The sequence below is a fragment of the Arvicanthis niloticus genome, chromosome 22 (assembly GCF_011762505.2).
Source record: "Arvicanthis niloticus isolate mArvNil1 chromosome 22, mArvNil1.pat.X, whole genome shotgun sequence".
Classification (NCBI taxonomy): domain Eukaryota; kingdom Metazoa; phylum Chordata; class Mammalia; order Rodentia; family Muridae; genus Arvicanthis; species Arvicanthis niloticus.
Genome location: NC_133429.1, coordinates 43709490 through 43723646, shown reverse-complemented (window position 1 = coordinate 43723646; position 14157 = coordinate 43709490).

Here is a 14157-nt window from a genome sequence, read left to right as displayed (position 1 = left end):
CTTTTATACCATTTTAAATACATGCATGTATTTAGGGCAGTTCTAGGTTGAGGGTCTTCAAATACAATAGCTGCAAATAGTCAAGAAAAGACAAATACAATAAACACAAATAGTCAAAGAAAAGGCAAGGCATTAATCCCAGTTACCTGAACACTCCCATGATCACTGTTTCTAAAGGCTTATCAGGATGACCAAATTATCTGAGCCTACTTCCCTGTCCCAGCACAAGGTCATTTGCATGTCTGCAGCCTAGTTCATAGTTCTGGCCTAAAATTTAGATTCCTGCCTGGGATTACTTCTTTGTTGTAGCCTATGATTTAGCTTCCTACCTGAAATTAGTTCTTTGTTCTAGTCTAATGTCAGATTCCTGCTTGAAGCCTACTTCCTTGTCCTTGGCCAATGTCTTATTCCTGCCAAGCAGCCCATTTCCTTGTCCTTGGCCCATGTCAGCTTCTTGCCAAGCAGCTCTAAAGGCTCTCCACCTCTCCTAATTTTTCATTTTGTTAACAAGACTGATCCTGTCTTAGGTGGTTCTGAATAGAAAGCCTTCCTTACCTGTCATGGAATATGCATTCTCAAAGGCAATGCACTTCTGTCTTAAGTTGGTAAGGCTCTGTGCAGAATTTTACCCATCCCTGGCTTGGCAGCCTGTTAATTTAATAACTCTGCCTGGGGGTTCATTTTCAGGTTCAAGCCATGCATTTGGATGACAACATGTTGATGTTGTTAAAGATAAGCTTTAACACAATGGGCAGGAATAAAATTATTCCTAGGACAAGAAGGGTTAGCCTGATCAAGCTATATAGATGCCATTCCTGAGGTTTGACCAAAATGGAACTAATGACCTCAGGTCATTGGTAATTTTATCAGTAGCATCTACCATATCAAAGCTCAGCAGAGCAGCATTCTTTAAATTCATAATCTCACTACACAAAGTTAACACACCCAGAGAGGTGTCAGGAGTATGCCAAATATCCTACAGGTGTCTTTAAACTTTTTTCTAATAATAATGACAACCACTGTGAATTTCAAAAGGAACACTACTCCAATGATATTTGTCATGACACTTGGGATGACTCCTAACTCTTGAACCCTGAACCTCCTTCAGATAATTTCAATGGGTTATAGAGCATCATGTGTTGTTCCAGAAAACTATATAAATCCTTTTGTATACTCAATACATTAGTAACATTTTTTGCACTAGATGTTTAAGAAAAATAGTAGTCTTAAATCCAAGTATCAATGTTCTTACAGAAGCAGTGGTGCTAGCAATGAATGGAATTAAAGCTGTTATACCAGCAACAATCAAGCCTGCTACCCTCTTGCTTCTGCTTAAGGCCTCACTTCTTCCAGCACTTTCAAGTTTTTTTCAGAAAATCAAGGTTTTCTAATACACAGGGCAGTGAGATGAAAGCTGGTTCATAGATCCTATAACAGACATAACAGGTTTCAACACACTAACACAATTGGAAATTATACAGTCAATGCAATTTACAATAAAATACTGTAGAAGAGACAAGACTAATTTTAGCTTGACAATTAAAAGAGCCTCAAAACCTCCCTTGTTTGAAATCCAGATCCTTTCCCAACATTATCTCTTGCTATCCTAACATTAGAGAGTGCTACAACTAGCTTCCAAATATGCTTCTGACAAAGTCCAGATCCAGTCTTCCAAAAAGAGACTTATTTTCCATATTGAATTGATTTCTAGACCAGTACATGATTGAGTCCTAATAGCTGGTCACCTTTAAGAAGAATAAAAGAGACATAATTTTTCTTTTTGATTCTCTATCCAACAAGTTCTAAAAACTTGAGGCAAGGCATCTTGTCCCTTCTGGGATATAGTGAAGCAAAGGTGGGTGAGGAACACATGTTCAATACAGCTCCCCAGCCACCCTTGTCAGGGCACTCAGCAAGCTTGCAGATTGGCATCATTCTTTGTCTGAGCAACAGTATGTGTCAAGAATCTTTTTAAAGTTCCATGAGCCTCTTCCACAATACCTTGTCCTGGAGGATTATTAGAAATCCCTATACTAAATTGTTGACCAAAAGTCTCTACTGCTCAACTACAATTGCCCGTTTTTTTAAAATCTGTTTTGTTATTGGATGTTTTAATTATTTGCATTCAATGTTATCTCTTCTCCCCTTCCCTGCACAAGAAACCCTTATCCCATCCCTCATCCTCCTATTTCTATAATGGTGTGCTCCCACCACCATCCCATTCATGCCTCCCTGCTCTGGAATTCCCCATCACTAGGGAATCCAAACATTCAGCCACCAAGGCCCTCCACTTCCACTGATGCCTGAGAAGGCTACCCTCAACTAACTATACAGGTGGAGCAATGAGTCCCTCCCTTTGTGTTCTCAGCCTGGAGGTTTTAGAATGGCAATTCCAGCTTGTTTCTTAGGACCATTTGATGGAAAAAATGTTTTCCAGCCTTTTACTCTAAGGTAGTGTCTGTCTTTGTCACTGAGGTGGGTTTTCTGTATGCAGCAAAATGCTGTGTCCTGTTTACATATCTAGTCTGTTAGCCTATGTCTTTTTGTTGAATAATTGAGTCCACTGATGTTAAGGGATACTGAGGAGAGGAGATAGTTACTTCCTGTTAATTTTGTTATAAGCAGTGGCATTGTTTGTGTGACTAGCTTTTTTTTGGATTTGTTGGAAGAGGATAACTTTCTTACTCTTTCTAGGATATAATTTCCCTCCTTGTATTGGAGCTTTCCTGCTATTACCCTTTGTAGTGCTGGGTTTGTGGAAAGATATTGTGTAAATTTGGTTTTTCCATGGAATATCTTGGTTTTTTTCCATCTATGGTAATTGAGAGATTTTGCTGGGTATAGTAGCCCAGGCTGACATTTGTGTTCTCTTAGGGTCCGTAAGACATCTGTGTGGGATCTTCTCGATTTTATAGTATCTAGTGAGAAGTCTGGGGCAATTCTGATAGGTCTGCATTTATATATTACTTGGCCTTTTTCCCTGACTGCATTTAATATTCTTTCTTTGTTTTGTGCATTTGGTGTTTTGATTATTATGTGAGGGGAGGTATTTCTTTTCTGGTCTAGTCTATTTGGCATTCTATAAGCTTCTTGTATGTTTATGGGCATCTCGCTATTTAGGTTAGGGAAGTTTTCTTCTATAATTTTGTTGAAGATATTTATTGGCCCTTTAAGTTGGGGATCTTCACTCTCTTCTATACCTATTATCCTTAGTTTTGTTCTTCTCACTGTGTCCTGGATTTCCTGGATGTTTGGGTTAAGAACTTTTTGCATTTTGCATTTTCTTTGACAGTTGTGTCAATATTATCTATGGTATCTTCTGCATCTGAGATTCTCTCTTCTATCTCTAGTTTTCTGTTGGTCATGCTTGAGTCTATGACTCCTGATTTCTTTTCTAGGTTTTCTATATCCCGAGTAGTCTCCCTTTGTGATTTCCTTATTTTTTTCTGCTTCCATTTTTATGTCCTGGATGGTTTTGTTCAATTCCTTCACCTGTTTGGTTGTGTTCTCTTGTAATTCTTTAAGGGATTTTTGTGTTTCCTCTTTAAGGGCTTCTACCTGTTTACCTGTGTTCTCCTCAATTTCTTTCAGAGTCTTATTGTGTCTTTCTTAATCTCTTCTATCATCATCATTAGAAGCTGTTTTAAATCTGAATCTTGCTTTCCTGGTGATATGGGGAATGATGGGGAGTTGTGAGCTTTCACTGTCCATGTTGGCATGACTTTTGGGATTGTCATTGTCTAGGACTTGCTTGGAGAGTCCATTTTGTTAAAATGTCCTATATAGAAGTCCCAGTCACTCAACAGACATTAGGGTCCTCTGACTCTTGCCATCTTCTGCCTCCTTCTGTGATGTTCCCTGAGCCTCATATGTAGCAGCTGTGTTGGAGGTGTATCAGCTGTGGCAAGACAGCCTAAAGTCAGGTGTTGTGTGGGTTTTTACTTAGTAGTACCTCTTGTTAGTGGGTCCTGTCTGCTGAAATAAAGAAGCCTCTTTGGTAGGAGCTACACTTACTTGAGGGTATTAAGTATTTATCAAGTATGTTTAAATCATCATAGTTTAGGACAGTGTCATTGTTGGTTTCTTCTCTATCTTCCATGACTTCGCCAACCAAGGCAGCTGCCTGGTTTAAATGGTCAGGCAGGAAATTCTTCCTCTGAGAAGGGCTTCAGCCCAATTACATGGGTGTTGATTCTCTCCAAGAAATGTCACAATTGGACCTTTGGGGATTATAGGGTTAGATTTTCAATACCTACTTTTAATAGGGGTGCTCAAATACTTTGACCCCACTTCTAGTCCACCATCCAAAGGTAGGGGAGAAAAAATGGTAAATAGGACAATGGGATGTGAACTTGTTTAGAAGTAGTTCTTAGGGGTGCTTCTAATCTCCCTTTGGCAAGATAGCACCAGTCTGGTTCAGTAGTGTCAGGATACCAAACACAAATTAGCAGAGTGGCATGATCCTGCAAAACCTGCAGGCCTCCATGAATGGGTTCCAATCAGCAGGAGTGACTGGGACCAGCTGGGTCTCAAGGAGAAGTAATCTGCCATGCCTCTCTCAACTAAGTGATCGTCAGCCAAGATCCAAACCAAGGTAGCTTTGCAAAGCTAGGTATGCATGAACTCTGTCACTGTCTGTTGACTCCTATGTATGCTCATCACGTATCACACATCCCCCATGGGTCCTGACTTGGCAAACACACCTGTGTGAGTCTGCATCAGATGACACCATCAAAACTGTCACTTCAGGGGATACCTTGCTATGCCAGTCATTACTTAACATTCTTCACACACAAACACACACACACAAAGAGAGAGAGAGAGAGAGAGAGAGAGAGAGAGAGAGAGAGAGAGAGTCAGAGAGAAACAGACAGACAGATGACAGAGAGACAGAGAGACTAGCCCACAGTTTTAACACTTGGTTAGAAATCTGGTACTTTCAGAAGGTCACCAGTTATCAGTTATACTCTATAAATACACACCTATGGGGCACAGTTCAGCTATGTTTGTGGCTCTTCTCTAACACAGGTCTCTTTCCTCTTATCTAATAGCACAGCCCTCATTTCCTTACCTCCCCACATTCTTTCATATTTTCATTCCTACCAACAGTCAGCCTAGGACACTCTGTGAGTTAGGACACTGAAGTGCTATTGTGCACCTTGCTCTTCTGACTCTTCCTGACTCACTGTACTCTGAGCATCTGTTAGTCTCCTGCAGTCTGTTCAACTTAGACTCATCTAGGCTTTCTTAACAGAAAGTCATGTTTTGATGTCTAACCATGGTCTTCAGCTGGGCTGCATCTGAAGTCAAATCCAAAACAAGCTGAGCATTCCTCTGGGGGATTTGATTGATCAGGTTATTTGAAGCAGAATGAAGCACCCTGAACATCACTGCCACCTTTTGGTGGCAGTCCACTTACACTGACAGGGAAGAGAGACTTGGCTTTTTGCTTACTTGCCCTCTTTTCTTTAAAGTTGTAAGATTCATTATTTAAAACAGTTTTTAAATTTAAAAGCATTTTGATCATATTCTTTCCCTCCTCCAAAACCTTCAAGATCCTTTTCCCCTCCCTACCTCACCATCTCTGAGTTCTTTCTCAGAAAACAAACAAACAAACAAACACCCAGTACAACAAACCAGCCTTGGACCAAGAATACAAAATAAAATACCATCCAAAAAGAAAACTCAAATACGAAACCACAACAACAAAACTGAGTAAGACAACCCACCAAGCTTTGACCTAATACAATCACACAGAGAGAGAGAGACAGAGAGGGGGGAGTGGGGTGGGGAGGTAGATGGGAGAGAGAGAGAAAGCTGCATTATATATCTGAGACCATTTGAGAAAACTCCAAGTAAACAAGTGTCTTGTAATCTCTGTCCCTTGACAACATGGGATTTTCTTAGAATGTGCTTTTCCAGCCCCTTCCAGATGTAACTGATGGGAGTGACTTCACTTTAGATTATTCATTACAATGGACTATTGTTTATATGACTATATACCTGTGTGGAGAAACATGGTTTGGCCACATGCAGGTTGACCTTGTGATTATAAACTTCACTCAGGTGACTCTTCTTAACCCTCAGAGTATAAATTGTCTGATGCTCTGTATAAAGTTGGCTAGTGCCTGAGACTTTAGGGTCCCTCATTTTTAGACTTTGCTCGCCCATGTTCACACTGCCAACTAGAGCAAGAAACAATGCAACTATGTGTATTTAACAAAGACCAAATTCTCAGGCTAAGCCTTTAAAAAACATATTTATTTACTGATGTGTTTGTGTGTTTGGTGGTGGCGGGGTATACATGTTACAGACAGAAGAAAACTAACTTCTGGGAGTCTCTTCTACTGTGTGGGTTAGGGATTGAAATGAGGTGCCCAAACGTTGTGCAAAGCACCTTTACCCATTAAGGTATTTATAGAAAATTAGGATTTGAACTCATGTCCTCATGTCCTCTTTATTTATAAAGGAGGTATTTTATTTGTCAAAATGAGCAAATCCATTTCATCCCTTACCCACATACATCTTCTCAACTTCACCACATGTGAAAAAGAAAATTAGCAGATTCTTATACATATCACTATTAATGGATACTTTTTCATCTTCAGGCCTTTGTTGATCTACTCACATTCTCAATCATATAATCATCTCTATTGTATAATGATTGGATCTTTGGCAGGTAAATGTTAATTGTACACAGATCACAGTTGGAGAAATGCAGACCCACTATGTAAGAGGCTCTGTCCTGTCAACCAAATGGATTGGTATTGCACAAATACTTTTTCTACAATGAATATGAGAGAGTGGAAGGTTTGATACCAAACTCTCTTGTTTAGTTTTGTTTCTCTCTTCCTTGAGGTGTGTTGTTTTCTACAGCTTCCTCACTGGCCCAGCTGTAGTTCCTGGGTCCTTCTCCACAGATGTAGACAATGTGGTTCTTGCTTTAAATGGAAGAGAGAAAGCAAAGATTGTCCATGCCACCCAGTGGTTCCTTTATGCCCAGAATTTAATACAAACTCCAAAACTGCAGCATCTGGCTGTTGTCTTGCTTGAAATGAGCACTTCGAGAATGACTGGATCATGCAGTTCCTCAAAAGAAGTGGAGGCTTTGTGGACCTGCTTTTCATAACATACGACAACCCCTGGTTAATGGTGCAGAACTTCTCCAGGGGCCTTTAGGTGTAGGGACATAAGTACAAGATAAGATAATGCATCCTAAAACTCTAAGGATTTAATATTCTAAACCAGGTTGGTGGTGTTTTAAATGGCGATAAGATCACAAATGATGAGGCTGGGACAATTTTTCCTACCATGAAAAAGAGTGTGGCCTCATGCCTCAGTGAATATAGTGAGTGGTTTATATGTTATTTGTGAGGTTCCTCTGGTGCTTTATGAAGAGAATTGACCTAGATATGTACAGTTAATAGGCTGGAGTTAGTTTTGTCCCATGGGACGATGTGCACATTTTGAAAAGTAGAGGGGCTGGAAGGATGACTCAGTGGTTGGGAGCACTGACTGCTCCTCCCAGAAGTCCTGAGTTCAATTCACATGGTGGCTCACAACCATCTGTAATGGAACCTGAGGTCCTCTTCTGGTGTTTCTAAAGACAGCTACAGTATACTCATGTACATAAAATTAATAAATCTTAAAACCATTTTTTAAAAAGAAAAGAAGTATATTTTGGTTTTATTTATTTATTTTAATGTGGTGAAAAATAATTACATCATTTCCTCTCCCTTTGCTCTGCCAGTACCTCCCAACTATCCTGCTCTGAACTCCTGCTATGCACACCCAAAATCATGCTCTTTTTGTTTTTTATTGTTTCATACACAAAAATGTATGAGGAATATGCATACACACAAACACACACAGAAAGGAGCACTAGAGAAAGAAAAGATAGCTGTCAAAATGGCACAAACAAACTGTCCAGATGGGAAGTGATTTGGAGAAAACTGTGTTGGCTATGATGAGTTGTCAACTTGATTACATCTGGAATTTACTAAAACTCTCAATTGAGGGTGTTTACCTGTGGAGAGTGTTTGCTTAATTAAAATGGGAAGGTCGATGTTTAACCCTTATCTTTGAAGTGAGATAAAACAAACAGGTCAGAGGTCTTTAGAGATGGATTAGATAGTATACACCCACCCCTCATCTTGGCCACACCCAATTCTCCCAGCATATATAAGGCTGTGCAAGAAGGAGGCTCTGTTCTTTGCCTCATTGTTCTTGTGTGGGTCAGAGGTCCCATTCCTCCACTGTCCACCAGAACTTAATTTTTTGGGAATTTAGCATTGACTAAAGACCAGCTGAGATATCCAGCCTGGTTGACTGAAAGACTACTGGACACTGAGATCTTCCATTCATAGGCAGCCATCATTGGATTAGCTGGACCACAGTCTGTAAGTCATTATAATATAAGTCTCTATCTACAAGTATATGTGTGTGTTTATGTATATGTTTATCTATAGTTTATGTATGCATATATGTATATAATGAGTATAGGTTTGGTATAATAATTGCTGACTAATACAGCAACCTAGGGATCTTAATTCAATCAGATTCAGAGGCAGATGCCACAGGCTGGAATTCCCAGAGTCTGTACTGGCATCAGACCTTTTCCTTTGAGGTAGTGTAAGGCCCCCAAGAAGGGACGACCTCATCCAAGCCTCAGGAATTCTCGGCCACCCAATAACTCACAAGACACCAACTTGATGTAATCAGCAAGAGGTATATTTGGATCAACATGTTGAGGTCAAGACCCGTAGCCCACACAGGGGCAATGGGGTCTGACCCCAGGGCTTTGGAGACAGAGAATATTTAAAGGAAAAAACCACAACCCAAGGGGAGTGAAGGAGGCTTATTGGAGAGTACCTGCGGAAAGTCCCACCCATTATTCAGTTTGTGACAGGATCCAAGGAACACTCATGGGGAACATTTAGTGTAGAATATTCTCAAAGAGCCTATTTGTAATCAACCATCTATCTTGTGGTCAGCCAAGTTCCTGAAACACAGAGCCCACGACCAAGCTTACTTCTTGCTTCTGCTCAGCTTGTTAGGAGTTTTTGAAAAATTTTAACTCTTTCAGTAGCAGGGATACCTCAGATTCCAGCAGTCTCCTTAGATGAGAGAACCTCTTCCTATTTCTAGTGTTGCGGGTTTGCTGTATTTGAGTTACACTGAGGCACATCAGGCATCTTCATGGAGGTAGGATGTGTCTTCCCCAAGAGAGCACAGGCAGAATCAAAGAGTAGTAGTATCTCAGTAGAGCTTAGACAAAGAACACAAGAACATACCCTACCTGTTTGGTGTCTCCAGAACACCAATAAATATACCATAATAGGCCTCTCCTTGTGCTAAAAATCTCTTCAAGGTTTCTCTGGGTACCATGCCTACAATCCAGTCATGGCTCAGTATCTTTGGATGGGATCTAGTCACATTTGAAAGAACAAAAGTGAGACCATGAATGTGTGTGACCCATCTGTGCATATCTGCACAAATTACTATGATATACAGGTGTGTGTGTGTGTGTGTGTGTGTGTGTGTGTGTGTGTGTGTATCTGCTAATGTGTGTGTGTTTGTCTGTGTGGGTGTTTGAGTGTGTTTTGTGGATTTGCATGCACATATAAGAGGTTATCACTTGTTTTCCTCTATTGATCTTCACAAGATTGAATCCAGATTGAATCAGGCTGGTGTTTCCCTGTAATCCAGTTCTGGGGAGGCAAAAAGACAAGTGGATCTGGGAGATTTGCTGGTCAGCCAACCTTGCAACTAGGAGAATGCTGCCAATGAGAGACCCTGCCTCATAAAAAAAAAAAAAAAAAAAAAAAAAAAAAAAAAAAAAAAAAAACCTAGAATGTTCCTGAGAACAATTTTTGCTCCTGTGGCTTGAACATCTTACACATGTATGCAGTGTGTGTTTGTGTTTCTCAGTGTGTGCGTGTGCGTGTTTGTGTATCTGTGTTTTCTGGTCAACTCAGGAGTTTATGCCAGATCCCCTAGAACTTCATATACAGGTGGTTATAAGCTGCCAAGTTGAGTCTAGAAACCAAATTGGGGTCTGTTGTCAAAGCATCACTCTTAGCACTGAAGAATTTTTTGTCTCCTTATTAAAAGATTTATACAGCCAGTTGATGGTGACACCTGCCTTGGATCCAAGCACATGGTAGATTTTAGGTTTATTTATATTTTGTGTGTGAATGCCGGTCAGTGTGTGGCCAGGCATGTGGCAATGCATGAATGTGGAGGACAAAAGACATCGATGAAGGATGGGTCTCTGTTTCCTCCATGTTATTACCAGAGACCTGTGTGTGTGTGTGTGTGTGTGTGTATGCCTATGTTCTTATTGTTTTCTTAAGTTTTGAAGAATGGGGATCCTTTTTCTTGTAGATGTAGAAATGCACTGTATCACACTCTAGTGCCAAAGTTAGATACTACTTTGGGATTTCAATATATACTGAAGACCAGCTTAGACATTTAGATTCATGGACTTTGGGAATCTTGAACTTTCTGTTGAGAGACAGCCATTGTTGGAACAGTCAGAGCAGTAAGACTCTCTGTCAAGCCCTTTTAATAGAAATTCAGTCATCAGTTCTGTAATTAGAGAACCTGACATTCACCATATCTATTTCTGATTGTAAAATGGTTGTTGGGGTTAAGCCATAGTCTTTGTGTATAAGAGCACACACTAAGTAATAACTTATCTACCCTCTCTGCCTGTATCCTACTATAGCAGACAGAGCTCTTTGTATCCAAGGCTGGCTGTAAATGTCTTGTGCTGCCTAAAAGGATTTTGAGCTTTGGATTCCCCTTTCTTAGATCCTGAGATGGAGAATGAGAAGCATTTACCAAGACATGCAGTTGTATATGGTGCTGGGAATCAAACTCAGGAGTTCTTATAGCTAGGGCAAACTCCCTACCAATGAGACCAAAGTACACATCAGCTCTATATGTGGGGAGAGTCCTAGGTCCAGCACATGTATGTTCTTGGATTGGTGGGTCAGACTCTGAGAGTTTGTAGACAGATATATGGGCTTGGTCACAGCACTGTCATTTCTTGGACCTCCATATTTCTCATCATATATGAAATAAGAACCCACTACACACACTCTGATACACAGGCACATAAATATATATACACACAGAGAGAGGTTTGCACTAGAGAAAGAAAAAAATATAAACTAAAATGTCACAAATTAACTGTTCAGATCTGAAGACATTTGGAGCCAACAGTGTTGGCTATGCTGGGTTGTCAACTTGATTACATCCGGAATTAAATCAAATCACAAAAAAGGGTGGATTCCTCTGGTGAAAATTTGCTTAAATACTGTAAGGTCTACTTTTAATCCTTATTTCTGAAGTGGATTAAAACAAACAGGTCAGAGGTCTTTAGAGATGGATTCCATAGTATACACCCACCTCTCATCTTGGCCACGCCTACTTCTCTCAGCATATATAAGGCTGTGAAAGAAGGAAGTTCTGTTCTTTGCCTCATTGTTCTTGTGTGGCCCAGAGGTCCATTCCTCCACTGTCCACCAGAGATTAATTCTTTGGGAATTTGGCATTGACAAAAGACCAGCTTAGATATCCAGATGGGTTGACTGAAAGACTACTGGACACAGATCTTCCATTCATAGGCAGCCATCCTTAGATTAGCTGGACCACAGTTTGTAAGTCATTATAAGTCTATGTCTACAAGTATAAACGCACACACACACACATATAGCTTATGGGTGTATGTGTGTGTATGTATGTATGTATGTGTGTGTGCATGTATGTATGTATGTGTGCATGTATGAGTATAGTTTTGTATAATGTCTGCAGACTAATTCTGCAACCTAGGGAACTTGATTCAATCAGACTCAGAGGCAGATGCCCCCAGGCTGGAATTCCCAGACTCTCTACTGGCATCTGACCATTTCCTATCAGGTAGCAGGGATACCTCAGATTCCAGCAGTCTCCTTAGATGGGAGAACCTCTTCCTATTTCTAGTGTTGCTAGTTTGCTGTATTTGAGTAGCACTGAGGCACAGCATGCAGTCTTCAGGAAGGTAGGATGTGTCTTTCCCAAGAGAGCAGAGGCAGAAGCAAAGAACACTGTCTCAGTAGAGCTTAGTCAAAGAAGGCAAGTACTTATCCATGTGGTTTGCCTTGCGGGCACCAAGAAAGGCCCCACAATTGGCCACTCCTCATGCTCAGAATCCCTCTAAGTCTTCTCAGGATACCATGCCTACAATCCATTCATGGCTCAGTATCTTTGAATGGGACCTTTAGCAATTTAAAAGAAGAAAATTGAGACTGAGGGTGTGTGACACATGTGTAAATATCTGTACAAGTAACTATGATAAGCAGAGGTGTGTGTGTGTGTGTGTGTATGTGTGTGTGTGTGTGTGTGTTTGAGTATTTCTTTAGATTTGCATACACATACCAGAGGTTAACACCTGTTTTAGTCTATTGATATGCACATGATTGAATCAAGGCTGGGTGGCCATTTTGGCTAGGGTGCCTACACAGCCAGCTCTAGAGACCAGCCTGTCTTCTCTGAGAACTGGAGATACAGGTAGTTGTAAGCTGCCTAGTTGAGTCTAAAAACCTAATTGTGGTCTTTTGAAAAAGCATCATCCTTAACCATTGAACAATTTTCCTGACTTCTCATTAAAATATTTATACAGCCAGGTGATGGTGGCACCTGTCTTGAATCCCAGCACAATGTCCCTCCTCTATGTCACTAGTGTTCACTCCCTGCCAACTGGTTGTCTGCTTTCCCTCTTCAACTACAGTTGACTTTATTCAACCCTAATTATGGAAAGGCCTTGAATTAAAGGTGTGTGCTAGGACTGAGCCGCACCACAACAAGAAACAGGTTTGTCCAGTTCAGCCTTAGGGTTTACAATGGGATCAAATATCCTGCACTAAGTTGCTTTCCTGCTGAGGTTGCTGCTCCTTCTATACCTGCTGATGAGCCTGTTGTGGAATGATGTGAGAGCCACTTGGTTTCCCATCTCTGCCAAGCTGGGGCTCATCATTGCACACGCTCTTAGATACACAATGGGGTCACATCTTACCAAGCCAAACTAACCCAAAGATATTTTAAATGTAAAGTTTACTACTATACCTCACAGCTTAACACTGTTGATGCTGAGGTGGCATTGCCAGCTAGAACTAGCCCTATCTGGAATCTCGACACATTACTGAAAAGAACATTACTGCTCCCTCTTCCAGTCACCCCTTCTACAATCCTTCAAACCCCTTGTCTCATGTTTCCCTTTCCTTCTTAAAGGGTGTGGACTCCCATAGGTACACCCATACCCTGGCACATCGGTCTCTGGGAGGCTAGGCACATGCTCTTCCACCAAGTCCAGACAAAGCAGCCCAGCTCTGCCATGTACAGGCAGCATCTTTTGAAATACCCCAAGCTCTAGTTGTTGGGGACTTACATGGAGACTAAAGCACACATCAGCTCTATATGTGGGGGGAGACCTAGGTCCAGCCCAGTATGTCCTTTGATTGGTGGGTCAGATTCTGAGAGTTTGGGGACAGAGATCTGGGCTTGGTCACAGCTCTGTCACTTCTTGGACCTCCATATTTCTCCTCATAGATGACAGAAGGAAAAAAGTATACCCACTACACGGACACAGATCACAAACAGACAAAGAAACACACACACACATACACACAAACACACAAAGGAGTGCTAGAGAGAGAAAAACCATAGGTCAAAATGACACAAACTAAATGTCTTTCAACCCTTGTCCAGAAGTGAAGTTGTTTGGACTCAAGTGTGCTGACTATTATGGGTTGTCAACTTGATGAGGTTTGGAAGTAAATAAAACCCTCAAATAAAAGTGCATACCTGTAGAAAATCTTTGCTAAATTTAAAGTGGGAAAGTCTACTTTTTATCCTTATTTTTAAAGTAGGCAAAAATTTTGTTTGGCATATTTGAGATTGGTTAGATTTGGTGCTGTTGACCCACCTCTCATCTTGGCCACGCCCATCTCTCCCAGCATATATAAGGCTGTGCAAGAAAGAAGTTCTGTTCTTTGCCTCCTTGTTCTTCCCTCAGTAAGAGGTCTATTCTCCACTGTCTTCCAGAGTTTTACTTCTTTGCGAATCTGTGATATACTGAAGACCAGCTGAGACATCCAGACCAACAGGACCAGT